This window comes from Pogoniulus pusillus, chromosome 12, assembly GCF_015220805.1.
Source record: "Pogoniulus pusillus isolate bPogPus1 chromosome 12, bPogPus1.pri, whole genome shotgun sequence".
NCBI classification, from domain to species: Eukaryota; Metazoa; Chordata; class Aves; order Piciformes; family Lybiidae; genus Pogoniulus; species Pogoniulus pusillus.
The window spans coordinates 18,150,753-18,166,559 of NC_087275.1; the positions used below are offsets into that span (position 1 = coordinate 18,150,753).

Here is a 15,807-nt window from a genome sequence, read left to right on the forward strand (position 1 = left end):
ATTAGGCTGAAAGGAGATCTCATTGCTCCCTACAACTACCTATAAGGAGGCTGTAAATGAGGTTAGGGTCAGTCTCTTCTCCCTAGCATATCAAGTGATAGAAAGAGCGGAAATAGCCTCAAGTTGTGGCAGCAAAAGATTCAGACTGGATGTTAGGAAAAATCTCTTCACTGAAAGAGTGATCAGGTACTGGAACAGGCTTCTCAGGGAGGTGGTGCAGTTACTGTCCCTGAAGGTGTTCAAAACATTTATAAACGTGGCACTTCGGACATGTTTTAATGACCACAGTGGTGTCAGGTTGGTGTCTGGACTCAATGATCTTAGAAACAATTCTATCATTTTTGCCTGGCATTTTGACTAGGAAAGCTAACAACAATCTTTTTATTCACTCTCTTCTTGCTTTTCATAAGTTTGAAATTTCTAGTTATTTTTCTTTTTTTCCCCTTCTCTAATGTCGGAAGGGTATCCACACACCTTTAATATGAACTAGATAAACAGAGGTAAAAATAAAGGCTACCCCATTGAGTAGTACAGATTTACTCTGTTTCAAACTCTTGAAATAAAGCCACTGAATTTTAATTTTTTTTTAAGTTATCTGTTACTGTCACCTAGAAAGATACCAAGTTTAATGCAGTTTAATGAACAGAATTTAAAGAAAATGCTGTTGACTTTTATCATCTTATTTAAAAACAATATGGCTCTAATCCTAGTAAGAGAAATCATCTTGACAGCTCTGGTCTTCTGCTTATTATATGGTTGCAGAAGTGGCAGCTTCTTGAGTAAAACTTCACAACTATAAGTTCTCTGGAACTAATGTAAGGCAAATGTCTACTGTCATACACAATCCTTTGCACCAACTCACAAACATGAGAGATGCAAATGGCAGCTTGGAAAATCACATACATGTATGAATGCTAGAGAAAACAACAGTAATCAAGCTTCCTCCACCACATACACAACCCATACAATCCCCCATCTTCCTGTGCACTACAGAACACAGGATTCTTTAACTGCACCTCAATTAGATGTCTGGTCAAGTTTCCCAAACTCGTCTTAGAGCAACGGTACCCGAGTTCACCTTAGAGCAACGGTACCCGAGTTCACCTTAGAGCAACGGTACCCAAGTTCACCTTAGAGCAACGGTACCCGAGTTCACCTTAGAGCAACGGTACCCGAGTCCACCTTAGAGCAACGGTACCCGAGTCCACCTTAGAGCAACGGTACCCGAGTTCACCTTAGAGCAACGGTACCCGAGTTCACCTTAGAGCAACGGTACCCAAGTTCACCTTAGAGCAACGGTACCCGAGTTCACCTTAGAGCAACGGTACCCGAGTCCACCTTAGAGCAACGGTACCCGAGTTCACCTTAGAGCAACGGTACCCGAGTTCACCTTAGAGCAGCGGTACCCGAGTTTACCTTAGAGCAGCGGTACCCGAGTTCACCTTAGAGCAACGGTACCCGAGTTCACCTTAGAGCAACGGTACCCGAGTTCACCTTAGAGCAGCGGTACCCGAGTTCACCTTAGAGCAGCGGTACCCGAGTTCACCTTAGAGCAGCGGTACCCGAGTTCACCTTAGAGCAGCGGTACCCAAGTTCACCTTAGAGCAACGGTACCCGAGTTCACCTTAGAGCAACGGTACCCGAGTCCACCTTAGAGCAACGGTACCCGAGTCCACCTTAGAGCAACGGTACCCGAGTTCACCTTAGAGCAGCGGTACCCGAGTTCACCTTAGAGCAGCGGTACCCGAGTTCACCTTAGAGCAACGGTACCCGAGTTCACCTTAGAGCAACGGTACCCGAGTTCACCTTAGAGCAGCGGTACCCGAGTTCACCTTAGAGCAGCGGTACCCGAGTTCACCTTAGAGCAGCGGTACCCGAGTTCACCTTAGAGCAGCGGTACCCGAGTTCACCTTAGAGCAACGGTACCCGAGTTCACCTTAGAGCAACGGTACCCGAGTCCACCTTAGAGCAACGGTACCCGAGTCCACCTTAGAGCAACGGTACCCGAGTTCACCTTAGAGCAGCGGTACCCGAGTTTACCTTAGAGCAGCGGTACCCGAGTTCACCTTAGAGCAACGGTACCCGAGTTCACCTTAGAGCAACGGTACCCGAGTTCACCTTAGAGCAGCGGTACCCGAGTTCACCTTAGAGCAGCGGTACCCGAGTTCACCTTAGAGCAGCGGTACCCGAGTTCACCTTAGAGCAGCGGTACCCGAGTTCACCTTAGAGCAACGGTACCCGAGTCCACCTTAGAGCAGCGGTACCCGAGTCCACCTTAGAGCAGCGGTACCCGAGTTCACCTTAGAGCAGCGGTACCCGAGTTCACCTTAGAGCAGCGGTACCCGAGTTCACCTTAGAGCAACGGTACCCGAGTTCACCTTAGAGCAGCGGTACCCGAGTTCACCTTAGAGCAGCGGTACCCGAGTTCACCTTAGAGCAACGGTACCCGAGTTCACCTTAGAGCAACGGTACCCGAGTTCACCTTAGAGCAGCGGTACCCGAGTTCACCTTAGAGCAGCGGTACCCGAGTTCACCTTAGAGCAGCGGTACCCGAGTTCACCTTAGAGCAGCGGTACCCGAGTTCACCTTAGAGCAGCGGTACCCGAGTTCACCTTAGAGCAGCGGTACCCGAGTTCACCTTAGAGCAGCGGTACCCGAGTTCACCTTAGAGCAACGGTACCCGAGTTCACCTTAGAGCAACGGTACCCGAGTTCACCTTAGAGCAGCGGTACCCGAGTTCACCTTAGAGCAATGGTACCCAAGTTCATCTTAGAGCAGCGGTACCCGAGTCCATCTTAGAGCAACAGTACCCATGTTCATCCTAGAGCAGAGTTATCAGTTTTAAATTTTACTCTTGCTGAGGCTAACTAACCAAGGCAGGGAAAAGTCACTGTAGCTTATCAGCTGTATTCTTGTCCAGGAATACAGCAGCTCATGCAAAGACAGCTGAATTGAAATTATGGGCCATGTGTCTCTATCAGGAAAAACAGAGCAAGTGGACACATCATCTTCCAAACAGAAGACAACTTTCTCCCAAGAAATACATTTAATTTGAGATCATGAAAATAGAGTACTGTTTTTAACAGTCTCAGTTGAGAGTGCAGCTAGCTGTTCTTTACAACTCTTGAAATGGCTGATCTACTCTCTCAGGGTAGCTGGAATTCTCAAAACTAGCTCTTTTCATACTTTACTTTGTCAGTGTCAGTCCTGTGTACATACTCACAAAAAACAAACCAAAACAAAAACCAAAAGCATGCTGACTGTGTCTGACAGCTAAAAGACTTTTCTGTTCATTTAGCTGCATTTTCCCAGAGAACTAGGCAGGTGGCTTATCTGGCAGTCTGCAGTTTTTCCACTGGGCAGTACTTCAAAATGGTGACCCTCAGCTGTGACATTCATTTCTAAAAACAACAACACATAGTGTTAGTGTCACACTAAACGTACAAGAGCCGCCACACTTCAAACTCTAAGTTATCTATCAGGAGTAGCAGTGCCTGAAAAGGAAATGTTGCATCCCTAGCAAAACAAATCAATAAACCACCCATATGAACCAGCACTTACCCAAAGCACTGCAAATGAAATAGTGGTCTATAGTCATTCAGTCACCTAACCACAGTAAGGAAATATTGTTTCCTCGGAGGAATTCTTTCTCAATGTCCCTGTTTAAGCACTTCATACTTCCATAATTCTGTCATAAGTACTTGGCAGAAGCTGTAATACAAACATAACAAATGGCAACCCTTACTAGATTGCAAACTATAGTCTCTGCAACTTGGGCCTCTGGAGTACATCCATTTTATATAGCACTTTTGTAAGCTTAGAGATGTATCCAAGTGGAGCTGAAAGCCACACTTGCCAGCAGTACAGTAGCTGGTGACTATATTCCTAGTTCTAGGCATCACCGCTATTTGAACTAACTTCTGGGAATACTGTGGCAAGGTATAACATTTTCTGGCAGCATTTCACAATGTCCAGAGAGATTCCTGGAAGACTTTTTATCCTTTCCTTCAGTAGCATGTCCAAGTATGCCTGACTTGATGCACAAGGGATTTAGGGGATAATTTCATATCAGAATTGTACAGCTGATGAAGCTAAACCTACTGATGTTCTACATTAAAAAAGATACTTGGAATGACCAAAGATAAATACAGGATACACTGAGAAAGCTTCATTTATCGGTTGCAAAACGATGCAGAAGGACTGCAGAAGCAATTCCGGCACTAGCAGTTTTCTGTGACACCATTATGGAATTAGAACCAGAAAACCCACTTCAGCTAGGTGGGGAGCAGGTCAAAGAGTGCAGTTTGTATTCCTAACTGAGCTTCCAAGGCTGTTCCTTTTGCTCATGCTTCTGTTGTGCATGACACAAACATTTCAATCACATCAGTGGTGTAGCTATGCTTTTGTAGTCACTTGAGCACAACTAATGAGAATTCTCCTACATTGCAAATGAAACTCATTTGGTTTACTTCCCCTTTCTGCTATTTTGTAGAATCTACAGTACTGCAGGTCTAAAAAGTATGTCTCATACTGTGTCTCACTAGAAAAAACTTCAATATAGCCTATTTTTCACCATCCTCTGTGGAGCTCTTCCCTTTACATACACAAACTTCTGGTTCCCATAGGGACCACAGTGACAACATCTGTTACTTAGAGCATTCCTATTCAACATGTGCAGCATAACAACAGGAATACAATTTAAAAAGATGCCTGCTGATCATTACATTGAAATGTAAAAGGATGCACCTTTGGCTTTATATCTTTTCATCTCTGGTATGATACTATGCAAGAAGTAACTTTTATTTTCCCCACAAATGTTTATGCTCAGGTTTATTTCGAAATTTTTATTCAATATCCTATCAAGCACACACAACTCTAAGATGTTCCACAGACAAAGCAATTAATCTGGTATCAGTTAAAATCCATTTTAGCTAATTTTGAAAATTAAACAACACAAATCCTCCTAAGTGGCAAAACTAAGCATTATTTTAGTGATTCTCTATGCTATGTTAACACAAGCAAGAGCTCCCAGGAAAATCTTCCCATTTCAGCTTGTCCTAAACCTCATGAACCAAATATGCATGGAGTTATGAGAACTAGAGGATGAGGAATAAATTACATTTTATTTTTCTTAAATATTTTCTAATCCATTTTACTGGGAGGTTTTAATTTGGTTCTAAAAACAGCACAGCATAATAGCTGAGGAAGACTCTTGAGAAGTATTCTAGCTAGTTTCCCAAACAGAACTAAACCTGCTCAAATTCCAAGCATAAAGAAATCAGACTCCACAGAGTTTTATCAAGTTATTCATATAAATTTATGAAAGAGATGCCTCATAATATCAGAAAAGCACTTAATAAGTTTAAATTTTGTCATATAGAAGACTTGAGGTAGATACATACTCCTTTTCAGAAGTTTTCATATGCTTACATTACCAAAGCTCACAATTGCAAACACATTTCATATACTCAAGCGCACATCAGTACCTTCTAAATCAAAACTCTTCTGCCATGTGTATTTGTAACAAAACCATACTATCCACAAAATAAAAAACCCATCCACTTAGAAGGCTAGTGCTTTTTGTTCTGGAAGTGAAATGATGAAGCACACAGAGGAGAAAGAAGAAATTATTCAAGAAAACCCATGCAAGACTTAAGTTCCCACATTAGGAGGGTCAAATACTTTCAGTTAGATCCTGTAGTCTCAACTTGTATATTTACAGCCTGCTGAAAACAAATGCAGGTTTGAAGGAAAAAAAAAGCTGGAAAATGGCACAAATATGACAAGTAAACTTAAGCCCTACTCCTGCAGCAAGTTCTATTTTCTAAGTGTACTTAAAAACATGCACAGCCTCAACAAGAAGAAGGTTTTAAATTAGAGATGCAGTTAGATATGGAAAATAAACCAAAAAGGAGGAGGAGAGGGGAGGCAAGGCAAGAAGAATACAGTATTAGAAAAAAAAAAGCATAGCCAACTGGTCTGATCCCAGTCACCAACAAAAGCTGCCCTCCGAGGACAGGGTTCATGTCTCTGTTACAGGATCAGATCATTTGGGCATTACTTGTACAAGCTGCATAATTCTGCCTAACAGTACACCGGACTCCTGAATGATCAAAATAACTAAGGACATGGATATAGTGAAGAGTAAACCAAAACATAAGCATAGAATCATTTCTTGCAGGTAGAGACAAAATTTTAAGACTATACAAATAAACAAGCAGAAGAGAATTGCTTTTCCACTGTAGATCCTACTCACCCTTTGTGGTTTGCAGGAAGATAAGCAGTACAGAGAAGAGGAGAAATTTAAGGAGAGAAACAGGTTCAGTCAGTAGATTTTGACAAAAGACTGAAATAGTTATGCACTCATGATAATGGATTGGCTGAACCTGAAGGAGAAAAATCTGTAGCAGAAGCAATAAGGTATCCTGAGAATTTCTTGATTGTGCTTGAAACAGTACCTTAATGTGAGCATCTGCCAAACAGCTGGTGCTTTAAAACAGATGAAGGGAAAAACTTGAGTGGACATAAAACTAGCTCACATTTTCTGAAACCAAGCCCAACTCAGATTACTGGCAAGTAATGAAGACACTACACATATCCCAGTAACATGAATATCAGCATTTCAAAACCACCCTCCAGAATGTGTTCACACGGAAAAACACCTACATATAAATGTAACTACTACTAGGAAGACCCAATATTCTAATATGGTCCAGTGCAGAAATCGAGGCACAAATGGCATACACACCAATAATCACCTACTTAGGAAAACCCACATCTAGGGATCATATTCCGATCCTTCTTGTAATGAGGTGGGTATGAGACACTGCATAAGATGGAGAGATGGTTAATGTATTTTGAAACCTGAAAACCAGAACGAAGCACCTCAGATTTACTAGAACACATAAAACTGAAAACACAGACGAGGCAAATACTTCTCCCTTACAGCTGATTCCCTTGATGACATTAATATTACACAATAAAGAAAGACCATTAGAAATACTGAATTACATGACAGATTGAAAACAAAAATGATTAAACTGTGTGATGTTTTTTAAAGGATAGTTTGCAATATGCAGTCTTCACAGTTTATCTTTTTTAATAGCTACATGGTTGAAGACTGTAAAGTTATTCACAATACCTTTTTTGAAATTTGGTCTTTAATAGTCCTGCTCAATACACAAAATAAACATCCTAGTGCACTGAAGAGCATTTCATTCCCATCACCTAGTGTCGTACTGGATGTGATTGCTAGCTGCCTCCACAATCAGGCAGAATGGGCAAGCAGTTCCAGCAGGCTAACTTGCAAAGCTGCCTGGCATTTCTTTGGTGTAGTCCAGACTACTTTTGTAAAAAGCCACCAAATTTCTTTTCAGTCAATATGTGAAGTCTCCTAAGTTAGCATCCATTAGATACAAGCGTGCCAGATAAACACATACATGAAATGTTCACCTGAATTATCTCACAGTACAAGTGAAAAAGAAATTACAGCATAGTTGGATTCATGCTGTTACTTTTCTATGTTTTATTCAATTCTGACCTAGTATTTTGTAATCTGAATTTAGCTTAGGTTTTCCTTGTGTAGCTACCATCATTGTAAAAAGAAACAACAAACAAACTTGCATAGCTCCAAGAAGGTTTTGCTAGGTACTAGATCAATGCAGCTGCAGATCTGGCCAAGTAATAAAGAGAACCTGGTTTCAGATTAAGTGCCATTACCACAATTCTTAGTTTAACATCACCTAAAGATGAACTGAAGTGAATACAGCCTGTGTTTAAAGTACAGAAGAATTCTGCTGAGAATTTCAATTCAAAAGCTACAGTTTTCTATCACTAGACAGCCTCCTTGATATGTGTTAGAGAACAGTTACGTAAAAGGAAAATTTACATCTAAAATCTTGAAAAATCTAGGGTTACAGCACTTTACAAGCCATGTCTAATTTGCATGTGGCACATCTGGTATAATAGATATGATATACAAGCAGGCGAATATTTGAAGTAATAAGTGTTTCCCACTGTTAAAATAAACATCTCAGCACTTGAGACTTTTGCTCAGGAATCTTTCCTCAGCAGGAGAGGAAGCAAGGAAGGGTGGGTACTTATTTACTGTTAGACTCTTATGACTTATCACTCATTTTCTTGCTGAAATTTTAGGTCTCAAATCCAAGTAGAAAGCTTTCCATTTCACTTGGTTCACATCAACAATATTTCACTGCTTAACTTGGCAAGATGTCAAAACAGAAAAATGTCACCCCTCTTAACCTCTCCTGTTGGCACACCAGTTTATCAAGCGAATGCAAATTACCAATTTTCTTTTAAACCAATATAATTCTGATGTCATGAACACACTTTATTACAGCTTTAGACAACTGGAGAATATTTATTTCTTCTTTGCAAGTAAAGGGGTATAGTTTCTGTCCGGTTGTTTCCTGCTTACTAGTGAAATACAACTTGCCAGTGACTAAGTATTATCCATTCTGATGATAGTGAATGCTGAAACCTCCAAATAGCAATTTAGATGAAAAGCTGGTTATTGGGTGGAATACTAAAGTTCCAGTTATCTCCACTCCTAAAACACCTACTGTACTTTCTATGTCCATAGCATGTTGAAATACAAGCCAGAAGATTCTGGAACAATAACAACGATGACCAGCAGATATCCTCCCAGACTGAATTGTCACAGTCAACATGTAACAGGATCCGTTTTTTGATCAACGTGGGCTTCTTACAACAAAGATCTTCAATTTTACTCCAAGTTTACTTCTTGCCTTTTCTTTTCACACTCCTCCCCAAAATATGACCGTCTTGTACCTAAAATCTTCAGAGCAAGTAATTCTCTGTTCCTCTTAACTAGCTGGTCAAGTGAGACTTACAGAATAGCATCACTTAGCACTAAGCTTACAATGTGTTGTTGGACTCTTGCAGATGTCCAAAAAAACATTTACATCAATCTCTGCTTTGCTACTCCTATTTCTGCATGAAAAATTAGGGGAACTCATGGCTGAAACAGTTCAGTTTTATAAGTTCTTCCCTTCCTTTGGGCTTGACCTTTTTTGAACTGTTTATGTTAAGGAGGAGGTAGCACTGTGCCAAATTTCATACTTGATATTACTGCTTACAAATACTAAGAAAACAGAAGGCTTAATCCTAGTTCTCTAGTGTAAAAAGTCTTACCTCTTTTAGTAAGAACAAGCAGATGAAAAATAACAGAGAAGGTAGAGAAGGTACTATGTAAATTCCCGATTACACACATCAGAAATGTGTAATTTACGCACTTCAAGTCAGCTGACACACAAAAAAAATCAAGAGGACATTCAGAATATTACTTATTCTTTTTTTAAGTACTCAATCATTACAACTTACTCATTCAAAACCATGTTCATATCTGTAGGATGAAAAGTTTTATCAGAACAAGTTTTTTTCCAGCACATACCAGGTCAAAATCTGAGTTCCTAACTGATTTATCCTACATTTATTTTAATTTTTACTTCTTAGCTGGCAACTACCAGAACTATTTTAACATTAAATTACTTTTTTTAAAAGAAAGAAATTAGTTCTGCAATGTGAAGTTTTAATAACTGGTACTACTCAATTCAATTGTAGCAACAGTAAGTCATCTCATATTCATCTCAATCATTAAATTGAACCAAGATCTAAAAAAGAAGGAAATAAAAACCACTGATAGCATAAAAATACTGGAAATGTATGGCAAAACTATTGGTAGTAGAAGTAAATATAGCATAAGCAGAATTTTTCTTTTTATTCTCCCCAAAACATTAGCATGAATTTGCAATCCTTGTCTCTAACAGAGTTTATAAAACAGAATAAATTTGCCTAGGATCTTTTGATATCTTATGCATACTTTAAGTTATAACTGCTTAGACAAATTACTAGATAAAGCAAATCCATTTTATAACACAATTTTTGGTGCTTTGGCTGCTACACTAAACAATTCTTCATCTTGCTCCATCAGAAGGGTAAAAAAAGCCCTTAGGAATATAGCATGCACTGAAATATCTATGACAACATATTCTGTAATCAATTTCCAGTTCCACGGCGGCAGCACATGGCTCTGTGAAAATGAGTTAATCAAACAAACTTCAGTTCCTGGAGACAAGATCAGCAACACCTTTTAAATACACTGCAAATGTGATATTCTGCATATTCTGCACCTGAATGTAGTTTTCTAGGCTGAATGTTTCCATGCTGCAGGCATTTCAGCCTGCTACACCAAGAATTCTTAATTGTCATTACTTCTTAAAAGCAAGAAGCCTCTTGGGATAAGGATTCTTTACTACTTGAAGCTTAACAGCATGCTGGTGCTGTGGTGTGCAAGGACATTTTCCTTCCTTAGTTCCAACTGAATGGTGGCAGAAAGCTGATGCTAAGACAGAAACAAAAAGGAAAAAAATAGGATGAAGTCACTGACTTCCCAACACCTTCCCATGAAAGAATTCCTGGTACCTGACAACCACAGGAAATACCCAGGCCACTCACAGCTCCTTTCCAAAGTCTTTGGAAAAAGGTGATTATTTTGCTTTTCCTTTTTTTGAACAGACAGGTAACTTGTGATGAAAATTATTCCACAAGCATCAAGCCTGACATAGTCTACTAACTTAAAATTCTTCTCTAACACGTGAATTCTACATGACATCAACTACCACACAAGATTTTAAATGTGGAATAAAACAGATGGCCATCAGCAATTTCTTTTCTATCTCACATCTGGCACCATACTTTCATATATAATGTACACGCATTATCTTTTGCTAATAAATCATGACTTGAGTGAGAACTCTTTATCTAATTTACAGTCTCAAAACTTTAAAAGATGTAAAATAATATTATTTCTTCTCTTCCCCCAGCCCCCTGCATCTGTGGACAGTATTTTTAAACCATTTTATTCTTCCAGGGAAGCTTGACAGATGGCTAAAGATCATATAAGCATTCTTCTATATTACTTCCTAAATGTATTACCTTGACAAAAAAAACCTGTTTCAGAAGCCAGTAGCACAAACCTGAGAAAACAGAGATCAATTTTTTTCCTTTCTCCTAGGGCTGGGATGAATGTCTACATTTAGCAAGGAAAGAAGATATATTTTCCTACAAAATCAGTACTTCATCAAATAATTATATCCATTGCCAGTGATAAACAGTTCTAACCCAGCCTGTAAGCCTGTTTTATACCCACTTACAGTATACTAAACAACTATTTGTCCTGAGGACATCAAGTCCTAGTTCATGTCAGTGAAATGAAATGTAATTTTTAGTCACTGAAGCATTTTCACTGTTCCTACATCTTAGTTTCACTGCAATGATGATAATGAGCAGTATGCATCCCTAAAAGGAAGATGGTTCTGTAGCAATTAATTTACAAGACCAAATTAGTCTCTCCTTAAGACCTATGAGAAAAAGTCTTCAGTTTAAAGCAATCAATCATACATAAGTGAAATATTTCAGCTGGAAAATTAGGTAGCTGTATAAAAATACAACTCTTTCCTCTTTCACTAAGTCCACAGCCTAAGTGTACCAGGGAGTTTTAGGGACTTAGAAACAGTTCAATGAAACTCCATGTTGAAATTTTAACTGCCTATCCAAGGATTTGAATAAATGTAGTACATTAATCGATGGAAAACATTACAGACAGGTGGAATGAATTCATATGGCTTTCTACATGTAATTTAATGTATTACACAATACCCAAAAAGTACAATGTAATATGCTGTGAACCACATTTTTTAAAGCATGAAATATAAACAATTTATGGCATTCTGATTAGGTATTCAAACATTATTAGGATAGTAGGAAAGATTACAAGGATGACTAAACAAGCTATGTAGCACATCATAATTTGCAGACTCAGTTTTGATGGTAATCAAGGTTATTATTTAGACACAGAAAACAAAGTGCCCCCCTTTCTCCACATTCCCCAATTTGCAAACAAAACCAAATTATAAATGGAATCATCACATTCCTAAGTGGAATTATAACAAGAATTATGACTTCAGAAGAAATAAAAACCAAACATTAGGTAAATTATCTTTCAGGAGACAATTTGCCACCTGAACTACAGAGTATAGGGCTTTTGATCAACAATTGCTAAGCACTCAAGACAACATGCAGATTTTCCCCCAATTAATACTGTTATCTTCTTATATCTCTCTTGTTTTACCCTCCTCTTCACAGACTTGCTAAAGAAATATTCAGTAAATATAGATAAGATTTATTTTCCTCAAATGCCACATTTTTATTTCCTCTTTCCTGTGCCTCAGGCTCCATTTCCCTACTTAATTTTCTCCTCTTCAGTATGCATCCTTCTATGTGAACAGAGAGACTAATGACCCATTCAAACACAGACCAAACAAAAAGTATCTATAGTATAGTCACTTTATAGCTGTATTTCACAATTGCATAATGTAATTTACCATAGAAGCTTTGTACTTGCAAAGAATCCTTTAAAATACTTCAGGGGTTTTTATGTAAGATAATACCATCAGTAAAAACCGTGTCAGTTCAAGTTTAAAAAAAGAAAACACTGGGAAGTTCATCCACCTTTAACAGTTAAGCAACAAGAACAATGCCAATAAATTCTTTTGAAACTAACATGAAGTACAGCATTTTATAGCAATCCTGGGGATTACAAAGCTGCAGTGGGAGAACCTCACTATTTTTACACACCATTCTACAGGCCATGATAGTTTAGGCTAAATGATATGAGGTGTGATAAATGCAAGCCTTCGTTTGAATACAAACAGATTCTTAAAACATTTTAACTGGGAGTATAAGTGAAAATGAATTAGCCCAGAGGGATTTAGGTAAAGAATTCAGATTCTGTGGGATTTTCTTTGTTTACTGCTTGAATAAGAAATTACACAGGCTTTGAAAGCTTTTGGCTCTGAAAACAGTGAAAGAATTATTGTGAAATTAAATTACTATCTGACTGGCAGCAGAAGAACAAGCAAAAATCTATGTATTTATTCTTAATAACATTAGAACAGGTGCTGTTTAAACTTCCCTAAATAGCCATGACATAAGTTCCTCAGCTCCTGTACTGTTGTAAATCCAATCTCTTCCTTTAAGGCAAAGAGATGGAGGAGTTCAAAATGGAAACTGAAAACTATGATCTAACCTGAAGTTTCTAATAAAATGGATTACACTCTTCTCCCTGTGGAGTCAGAATGAGAAACTGGCATCTCCAGAGAATAATTCAGGCTTTGTGTGACTGCACTTAGTTGTAGTTCAGGGTTCAGAGCTTTACTGTAGTTTCAAATAAAAGTAGTTAAAAGTCAAAATCTAGTATGCAGCATGTTTGTCTCCATGGCTGACAACAGCAACCCTTCTCATCAGCCTCTTAAAAATCAGACCAAAATCACTCCAGATATAATTCCAAGGTGGAGGTAGGCACTAAGCATCACTTAACGTGCAATTCCAAAAAGAATTGCCAAAGCAGTGAGTACTGGGCTCTGCTTCCTCTTCAGAATTTCCATTTTTTGGAAAAAAAAGGGAGTCTGTTTGGAAGCTGCATGTGCTGAGCACCTCCAGCACACCTCCTGGATGAGCCAAGTGTAAGAAACATGCAGGGATCAGTTGCATGGATTCTTTACTAGTTCCTAACTGGAGTTTCCTCAGCCTCACATAATGTGGGCAACAGGTTAATGAAACACATTATCAGGTAATAATAATTTGATTCCAACATGTTCAATTTATTCTTTTACTAGGATAATGAATAGAATAATTAAGGTATGGCAGAAAAATGCAGACCCATGACTTGTCCAAGCTGCAAGCTACTCAACCAGGTTAACTAGAGAGACAGGGAGGTTGTTAGATCTGAACAGATCATCAGCATGTATAGTTTTGCTGTGCCTCAACCTTCCCCTTTTTAAATCAATGGGTCATGTCCTACATTGACTTATTCCTTGTCTTTGAGTGTTTGTAATATACTACCATAATTATCTGACTTCAGTAGAGGCTATCTTCTGATATGAGGTTGGATTGGTGGCAATAAGGTGCAGGTTTCACAGCAGACAGAAAGGTATTTGATGAATAGATGGAAGGCCCTACCTGATACATGTTCACATTGATGCTACAGAACTCACACTGCTATACTTAACAATATCCTACAAAACGACGACTAAAAATCATTAAATCTCTTTCTCAGTGAGGTGCAAGCATGAACCTGTAGGTGTTTCTGGGGAGCTTCAGCAAAATTTAAATTTTACTAAATAAAAATTGAAATTCAAATAAAAACCTGACAGCCACATAATTGACAAATTAATAATAATAATAGACATGTTGCAATTAAAATTATAATTATCTGTAGTAATATGTTATATATTTTGATGATACATTACATCCTACTATATACACACATTTCAAATTGGATCTTCTTATTCTTCCAAAAAAGGTGATGATTTGCAACTTCAGCATAGAATTTTTTATCTTCATATAAAAAGTATGTTTCAAATTGTGTGCATGAAAACAGCACCGTGTAAAAGAAAGCAGCAAAATGTTACCAAAACCCTTCCATTTCCATTTTTCAGCTTTCATTTTAACTGTGCAGTCTTACAAGGTTTCCTCTCATATTTAACAAAGGATGAGTGCTCCAAGGCTACAGACAACAATGTGGATTGTTCAGGAACTTCCAGCAGCAGGGTAATACAATATACGTTAAGAGTTCAACGTGGGTTAATTGCTCTGCAAAACGGGTATCTTTTTTTTATGACTCAATTCCCTTTGGGAATGCCAAACATCTCCCTGCAGTGACAGAAACCATGCAAGTGGGAGGCCCACTTCATTAACTGGAAGAAAATCTACTGATTTTACATAACAAAAAATGAAAAGGAACATATTTTGCCTCCAATTCCATGAAAAATCAGACACACAAGGTGCGTGACAGGAAAATAGGGACCTAATTGTTTAGTGCCCTCAAGAACTGTTCACAACAGGTGGAAAGAAAGGCACGGAAAATTGACACAAAGGAGATGACAAATCCTAATACAGAAATCTTTCAGCAAGCATGTAATGAAAAATGGAATTGCAGAGAAGAGTCTGGGAATGGCACAGAACCAAATCAGTGCCAAAAACTTCCGAATTCCTCCCTTTCTATAGGCAAGGAAGGGAACAGACTCTTGGCTGTAGTACAAAAATTCTTGCATGATCTTTTGTTATCAGGCTGAAGGACAACTTTACACTGGATGATGCAAAACACTACTAATAAGAGAAGACTAAAATATGAAATACTATACATTTAAAACTAAATTAGCAAAAAATACTGTTGAAATTAATTTGATTTAAAGGAAGTAAACATGTTTTGTTATTGGAGCTAATCTTTATAACAAAAGGCAGGTACGAAACCCTGAATATAAAATAACCCCTAAAGAAAAGATGCATGGAAGTAGTTACTCCAAAACACTAACTTTCTTCTATGGAGAATAAAAAGCCCTTCAGAAAACTCCTAAAAGCTTGTAACTCAAATTGTGTAAAGAATGAAGGAAGATGGCACTATAATCAAGGCTAAATTAAACAAGAGAAATGGAGATTAAGCACATAAAAAGTCTTAAAGAGCAGGTTTATCATCACTAGTATCCAATTTTAGTTTTCAGGCTACATGTTCACCAAATAAAGCTTTCCTAGCTTAGACTACTTTTTATCAGACAACAAAACCAAGGGATCAAAGCTTTTAAAAGAAACATGAACTATTGTGAGAGCTCTCTGCAGAAAGAAGTACTCATTACACAAACTGGCAATGTATTTTTTTTGGTCGTGGATCTGTAGAAAAGTTTATCTAAAAAATGTACCCACCATTTA

At 38.3% G+C, this 15,807-nt stretch overlaps 1 protein-coding gene across 1 annotated transcript in view; it reads right to left on the reverse strand.

The window, feature by feature from the left end:
* The window catches only part of HLCS (holocarboxylase synthetase), a 124,156-nt gene that overhangs the window by 61,408 nt on the left and 46,941 nt on the right, over positions 1–15,807 (reverse strand). The gene's annotated exons all lie outside the window — the stretch shown is intronic.